We start from the raw sequence: 8,366 nt of genomic DNA on the forward strand, positions 1-8,366 counted from the left end.
ACTCTTTGTGTAGGAGATCACAATGAAAATAAGATTGGTTGCTTTACTAATAGAGCAAAATTAACTTTATTTCTATTACTAACAGAAATAATATTAACAGAAGAGAGAATATTTGCTGATGGCAGATTTGTCTGATGAATTGCCAAAGAGCAATTTTCCATGTATACACAGGCTAAAGTGAAATTCAGTGCAGAATCTGCCTGAGGCAGGTACAGTAGCCAAATGGCAAACACATGCCCAACACAGGAAGCCCTTATTTCCCTATAATCCTGTTACAGTGAAAGTATAAGCTGCCTCCGTGTATTCAGTCTCTCTGTCACAGGCTCAGTAAAATGACAATCCTTTAAGCAGAAAGAGGAGTAGGTTCAGCCTTTCCTGGAGGTATGCATGACATTCTCTCACTGTCCCTGAACACCTTTTGATGGCTTTGATGCTCACCTTGGGGGGTGAAAGCTGGACTCTGGTGAAAGCTGACTCTGCAAGGCAGAAGGTGCAGTATTGCTGAGTGACTCATACAATACTGGGGGCTCTGAAAGGCTCACACAGGCGGAGGGGAGTGTCCCTTGCAGGTCGGAGAAGGGAAGCCCACCCTGTCTTTGGGAAGCTGGGTCACTCTCAGTCCATATGGTGGTGGTAAAAATGCTGAAGCAAAAGCAGTCATCATTCCAGCTGAAACTATTTGAATGCCATGCATGCATGTAGCAATAAAAAAACCACCTGTGCCTTGCAAGTGTAAAATACTGCCAATCAGAATTGTCTATATGCATCACATTAGGACTTTTTACTTTTCAAATGATGGCACCGATCCAAAGGAGCAGAGAAAGCTTCCAGATGCTGGCCTGAATGGTTTGCCATACTTAATTTTAACTTCATCTCTTCCCTTTTTTCATCTTCATTAAAAAAATACAATCAGAGAGAATGGGCACTGCAAATATTGGGTAAGTTAATTCTGCAATGAAAACTAAAAAGCAGATATATCATGGTATTCATCTTCCCCTACAAGGTTGTTGAATGTTGTTGTCTAGACAACTCCAGTAGTGCATTAATTCTTCAAAGCAGCTTCTGTGACCTGGGTGATGACTGTGCCTCTTATGAATGCTAACTTTCATTGAGTGTCCTTATTATTGCTGCATCAAAAATATTTTAATCCTTTATAATTTTAATAACAAAGAGCCTTAAGCCAAATATTGTCAACCTGTAATAAATTCTGGTTTATTTTTTACGGAGACAAATCATCCATGTGCATGTGTGTGGGGATGGGCTTTCTTGCCTGAAGACATCCACGAACAAAACACCAAACACAGAAAATGCCAGTTGAATTGTCCTTCTGATCCTAAAAAACAGTACTAAAAGAAACTTTTTCGCTTGTACATCCCCAAATGTCTTGACATGACAACTGCCTACTGTACCAATGGCAGTAACCATTAAAAACGCTTGTTCAGTATTGTGCTGCAAACTGTGACAAATTAATTTAAACAGAGTATTAAGCCAAGTTTGGGCTTTGACCTAGCACCCAAGTCTACTGTATCATGTGGTTAGAACAAACATTTGAAATGAATGAACTTACTCTGAGAGTCATGGAGATCAAGATTTTTGCTCAAAATTTAATAGAGGTTGTCTCTGATCTTTAAGATTAGAAGAAAAACAGCCTTTCCAGTAGAGACAGGCATGAATCAGACTGAGAAATACAGATATGTAGTAGTAGACAGAAGAAAGACCTGATCAGCTTCTTCTGTTTCCTATGTGGATATACTGGGCTACGTGGCTAAGTTTGTGGAGATGGTATGCCTCTCTCAGGTTTTTCTATCAAGTCATGCACAGGTAATTCACTACAAAGAAAAAAGCATAAACTCCATGGTCTGATACTGAGGGCACTCAACTAAAACACAGGTGAGAAGTCTGGAGGCTAGTCCCATTAAATGCTTGGCTATGCTAAAAGTAAATCAAAGAGAGAAGAGATTCACCTTACATTAATTAATAATCTGAAAAGTAAAGAACCTCCTTGGGAAATGAGAGAGAGATACATGCTATCTGTAAATGTTTCAAGTCCTCCTTTTTCCAGGCCTGCCCAAGATACCTCTTGACTGTTGGGGGAATATGTGTCTGTGTGTCTTCTGACTACTCTTTTTTGCTTTTGACCAGACAGTCAATCCTGAACAAGAGAAATGTTCTGTACAAAACTGACAAGTTAACTGAAAAAGTAATTGTTTTGAAAGATTATCTTTTCAGTTACATGGGTAACAATTTCACAGCTATCTTCTGAGCCCAAGGTAAAAAGGCTGAGCTCAAGGGCAGAGAATCGCATGACTGTCAAAATATTGCACAAAGCATGCTCATGTGCACTAACCCTCTTCTGGGGAAAAATAAGAAGCAGTCATTACATTTTACTAATAAAAAATTATAAAAAATAATAATAAATAGAAACAATAGCAAGACGCATAGAAATTGGATGAAAAGTGTAATACAAGTAATGAAATTATAATTTGTTACCCAGTGGTTACTGCTTGTTTCACCGTCTCAAAGATTTATGTACTGATCTTAAAGGCTTATGGATGCGATTGATGTATTTTGTTCTCATGCGTATGTAGATCTGAAATAAGAAACTGCACGTCAAGTGACTCCAACTCTACAAAAAATGCATTAGATGACATTGTAAGCTTCCTACAATAAGATGGAATTAGAAAGGGGGGCAGGTAGGGCGTTGTTTGTTTCTCTGACAGTCAGATTTAAAAAAAATCACATGACATTTTTTGAGGGGAATCTAGCAAACTATTTCACTTCTGCAAAAAAATAAGGCACCCCTATGACTGCAGTGGGAGGTGACACTCTATAGTGGATTAATACAGGCTCCAGAATTTGCACAGAGCCTGTCTCATCACAGCTGCAAATATTTTACTGATGATTCATAAGACTTACATTTAAAATCTCCTTCATCTCATGATTATTGTGCTATAAAGCACCTCATGGATTTCTGCAGTATTTTTAATTTAATCCCCTAACTTTGCCATGGGCAAAAAGTATATCTATAATATTCACTTGACTTCTGTCTTTAGGGGAAATCTGTATGTTCTGAGGAGCTCAAACAAAACTGAAGTTGTGGTTGTTACTTCAGGACAGGTAACCAGTAATAACAAGATCTGAAATTAGAAAACCCAAGGTTATTTAAAGTTTTCATTATAGAAATGCAGTGAATATTCTGAGAGCTCTACTTTCAGAGGTCTACAATAACAAACTTCAGAGAAGATACTACTGAATAATTTTTGTTCTAGGTTTGTCTACCTGCATGATGATGAGCAATGCCACCTTCCTCTCCTGTGGAAGGGTACACTGACCCATGAGCGAGATGCTATTCTGGTCACACCGAGCCATAGGCCAAGGATGAAGGGTGAGGTACAGCAGTCCAAACCACCATCAGAGCACCCTTTTGCTCCAAGTGCCCCCAGGAACCATCAGGAAGAGATACTTTCTCCCTCCCTTCTGCAGTCCAGTGGCAGGCAGGACCCACTCCATGTGCGTGCAGGAGGTACCTGTGTTCTGCCCTGAGACAGAGACAGTGAGATTCAGCACTCAGGCAGAGCAGTTCGTTTAGTAGGTTTGCCTTTTAAAGTCCCAGCCTGATGTTTCTTTTGCACACTGTGCTTCTGAATTATCCCACTGGGCAGACCTTCATCCGGAGTAAATCCACATCTCAACATGCTGAAGATATGCAGAAGGTATTTTAATGGTCTTATGTAATACAGTCTAGTAAGGTTTTTTTAATGTCTTTCTCCTTCTTCAAAGACTCAGGGAGACACTGTACCACTGCAGTGGTGGTGCTGCTGTGATCTTCAAGGCTATCAAGCAGACAATGCTTTTTTTTTTTTTTCTTTTCTTTTAAATAATGAATATAACTGTGGAGAGGTGAGCATGAGGAAAACAAGCTTTGTTTTCTGACCAGGACTTGAGTGCCCTGGAGCTTGCCCATTATTATTTTCCCCCATTATAATCTTTCTTTATGTTGTGCAGCTTGATTTCTGCTGGAGCTTTCATTTAAATTTTTTGCTGTTCTGCCTATTTGAATGTGGTTTGCAGTCTTTTTGTCTCTGAATATCTGTAAAAGGGCAGGTGCTACTCAGTACCTCAGATTCAGTATTACACTAATTGATGGTGTTAATTGATGGAAGCAAAGTGCTCACTCCCCTCAGAGTTCTTCTGTAGTATTTGACCATGTCTTTCCACAGTAGGTAATGCAAATTCTAGAAAAGTTGTGGTTTGTGTACTGTGCTTATTGTAGAGGTAAGGGAGGTGATGTCCACCAATACAAGCACTCACTAGAATCAATCATACCCGGTTCAACTCATCATATGTAGTTTTCAATTAAGCAGATTTTGTTCATTTGCCTAAATCTGTCTCTATACTGTCAGACTTTTCTACAGTAAATGACTGTAGAAATGTCATTTCTACAGTGACTTTGCCTTCCCTGCTATTGACAAAATAGGGAAAAAAAAAATCTAAAAAGACTTTTAGGGGACAGGGGAAGGTATATTATAACTATCCTGAGCCTGTTTTCAGGCAGTCCTGATAAGCATGTGTTATTAAGAGAAAGGAAGAGTAAGTCTGGAAGCAATTTTGAGATGACAGTAAGATGTAATTAATCATAAGAATGCTTAGAGCAAGCTGCTTGCTAACACTCAGTGTAAACTGCAGGTGGCACCATTTATACAAAATTTTAAAGAAGACCGGGGAAGAAAGTTGTCACTTTCAATTTGAGTTTTCTGATACCTTGCTGTGATGGTATAGTGGTTAGTACTCTGCATAGTGGCCGCAGCAATCTCAGTTCAAATCCAAGTCACAGCAGTGGAAAATGTATCTTTTGAAGAGATATAATTACAGATTCCATATCAAAAATAATCTATTGGTGCTGTCTAAGACTAAGGTGAGAAAGCTCTGTAAGTTCTACAAGAATGTTTTGCTATAAGAGTATATACTATAAGCATTAATTCATAAATCCTGTTGCCATGTGAGATTTTTTAAAATTTAAATATTTGTGGGTATATATCCATATCTGGTAAAAACTATACTAATAATTATTAATAACTCCATCATTATTATGGAGTTTATCAGATAATTTGGAGGCCACTGGATAGAATTTCTGGTAGTTAGTTCTTTATTTAATAAGGAGTCAATTTAAGAGCAAGCACTGTTTTTCTCTCACTGCTGCAACTGATGGGACTTCAGTCCCCTTTATAATCAATTACATCTCCACCAGGCCCAGACAGATTCATGCAACAGGCCAGCTGCTGCAGAGTGTGAATACAGGTGCCTTTCTCTCTCTCTATGGGAGTAGGAAAATTTCTTACTGTCCTACTTAGTGAGGAAGTGAAACAAATCTTTCTTTGCACCACTGTCAGGAAAAGTCAAAGCCCTGTATGCCTGGGAACTTGGTAGGGCACATCACCTCTGGAGGCTGTAGGCGTAGGCATCCCAGTTTTGACATAGTAGACCTGTGGCATCAAGTTCACAAGAGCTCTTTCCATTGTGTTTTTCAAAATATCTTTGAGCATTCCTCTGGTTGGCCTCAGATTTCCTGTCTAAATATCATTCAGCCCTTTAGGAGCATGTCAGAGCAATTATCTCTTGAATTCTTGGTCTAATCAATAAGACAGATGTGGCTGATTTTTCAAAAGACAGCAATTTAGAAATATGTACTAGCATGAAAGAGACTAGAATGATCTTTCATACTCTATCCCTGCTATAGTCTTTCAGAAATGTCATTTGCTGTGTTAGATTTTATGAACTCCAGAGATACCAACTTAACTCATCACAGGTGCACATAATCTAAAGAATCCTAGTGAATTAAGTCCTAGAAAAGAAATTCAAAAATTGCAAGGCCAAAAATTTTCCTCTACTCATGCATCATCCTGAGGCTCCTGAACAACTCAAGGCTAACTCCTACTTGACCTCAACCTCCCTGGAACTGACTTCTCTATATCCAGTGTTCATCTTAGCTGAATATTACCTTATTGTTAATTATAGTAATATTGATGATTTTGAAGAATTTTGATAGGACACTAGACAAATTCAAAATGTTCCTTTTTTAAAATTTATTTGTATTTTATGATGACTTACCAGAAAAAAGTGATTATTCTGTTTGATTTAGGATACCAATATTTGAATTGGTATTACTATAAACTGAGACTGAGAATGGCGTAGGCATATAATCAGATCTTCCTTACTGCTTCCCCCTGCAGTTATTTATTCTCCTCACAAGAGAATGAAAATTAAAAGCCAGCTTCATTTTGGAATATAAACATGCAAGTGCAGGTGACTCCCAGCATTATATTTCCTGAGAAAATATTTATGAATTTTTTCCTTCTCATTAGGGAAAAAGAAAACAAAAGCTTTAGTACAAAAGAGTTTCCAGGATAACAGGATTGCAGATCAGGAAATACGGAGTGGTAATCCTGGAACTTGAATCTTGATTTGCACAAGATTACCTGTATGTTCCTTAAATATGTGGGTCTTCATGTCTGGCAGACATGTCGAGATAACACTTTTCCAGTTGGAAACCATGGTCTGATAATAATATATTCAAAATATTAACAAGTTTACATAAATCTATTTCTGAAGTTCTAAATTTTTATTGTCTAAGACCAATTTGGAGGCCAGAAAGAAGAGTTCACTTCAGCAGTCTTCTCTGCTTTTATGCAGCAAGCTGATCTGGTGGGAAATGAATAGTTGTTAAAAACAAGGCAGGAAAAGAGAGTACATGCTATTCTTTGCAGCTCTTCCATGTCTTTTTGTGCTTGCTATTGTTCTCATGCATGGCTCATTCTGCTTAGAATGTAAAACTTTTAAGACACAGAGGTGTCTGTCTCCATATCCCTAGCATGACCAATTCACTTCTTGGCACAGAAACCAATAGGATGTACTCATCAACAGTGCTTGGGGAGAGATCATGTTATTGTATTTTAACATTAACTGCTTATTAGGGGTAAAACTGCTAGATTTTTTTAAGTTATGGAGAAAGACACCTAGTTTTTAAGAATGCAATGTTGAACAGAAAGTCTTGAAAACTTTTTGAAATGTTAATAGAATCTGATGTAGATTTCTGTTCTACCCTGTTCATTTTTCAGGAGTGCAGCAGAGTTGGTTTTATTCTGTCTGGTGTTCATATCAGGTGTTGAGCAGGATAGAAACCAGTGGCTGTTTCGAATCTGAAGTCATTGAATCAAATTAATTCTATTTTTTCATTCTCTTCCCAGGACTGCAGCTCATATTAAGACTTTTATAGGTCCCCTCTGAAATCATTTCAAAAGGCTGTGGTCAAGTAGATTCTTTGAAAGGAAATATGTGGTAAAAAGAACTCCTGAAAGCTTAAATACCTGGTCGTGTTTCAACAAAGAATGCCAGGAATTCACTTCACAGGTGGGATGATTTTACCTCTGGAAATTCAGCTCTGAGTTTACAGGCTATTACTGCAGAATTGGTAGTAATTGGGGAAAATTTGGCAGATGGAGAGATTCCTGAGACTGATGTGTAAACAGAACTGCATAAACAATGTCTGATGCTGCAGTTCTGTTCTCATAATCTGTCTTTGGTGTTACTTGAAAGAAAGCATGTCCTGCTCTTTAAATAAGACTGTGTTGCTTCTTATTTGCAATGCCCCAGCAGTCACTCACAGCACTAGTGAGAGCTGCAGCAGAACACATGTGAAGACTGTCATCAATTTTTGAAGTGTTTGACTTGTACCACTTTGGGTTAAGCTTTTACTTGGGTTTGAATCCAACAACTTTTTGCACTGCAATTCAAACTACTGGTTTTACTGCTTCACCCAGAGTTCAGCACAAACCCCAAACCACCAATTGTCCAAAACCATCTGAATAATGTTTTATGTTGCACGTTATTTGGTATTTATTTCTCTCTGTTTTTTTCACCTTTGAATTCCAAATTCCCAATTTTTCATTCTAAAACTTCATAGGTGTGTCGTCTTGATTTAAAATGTCACAGAACCAAAATTAGCTCTTTGATTTAGATTCAAACACATTTGGTAAATAAATCTTTCACAAAAGTTGGTGAAATTAATTCATTTGCTTAATGTTTTAGAACTTTTTTCATCCTCTCTTTTATAAAGAAATGTTGTGCATGTTTTCTCTGTACCAAATACAACTCAGGAGATGACAGTTTGTGATACTCCTTCCAAAGGAAATTACTTTTTGTCTCAAAACAGCCTCCATCCAAAGGAATCTCAAAACATAGTGCTTTAAAAATCTCTGAGAAGAGAGTACAGTTTTGATATTCCATGCTAATATGGCAAAAATCTTCTCTTATAATGCAGTCTGTAATGTTAACATAACCAGAATATCTGTGCTGCTAAACCAGCACTT

The sequence above is a fragment of the Pipra filicauda genome, unplaced genomic scaffold (assembly GCF_003945595.2).
Source record: "Pipra filicauda isolate LSUMZ 115617 unplaced genomic scaffold, ASM394559v2 scaffold359_size756093_pilon, whole genome shotgun sequence".
In the NCBI taxonomy this organism is placed as follows: domain Eukaryota; kingdom Metazoa; phylum Chordata; class Aves; order Passeriformes; family Pipridae; genus Pipra; species Pipra filicauda.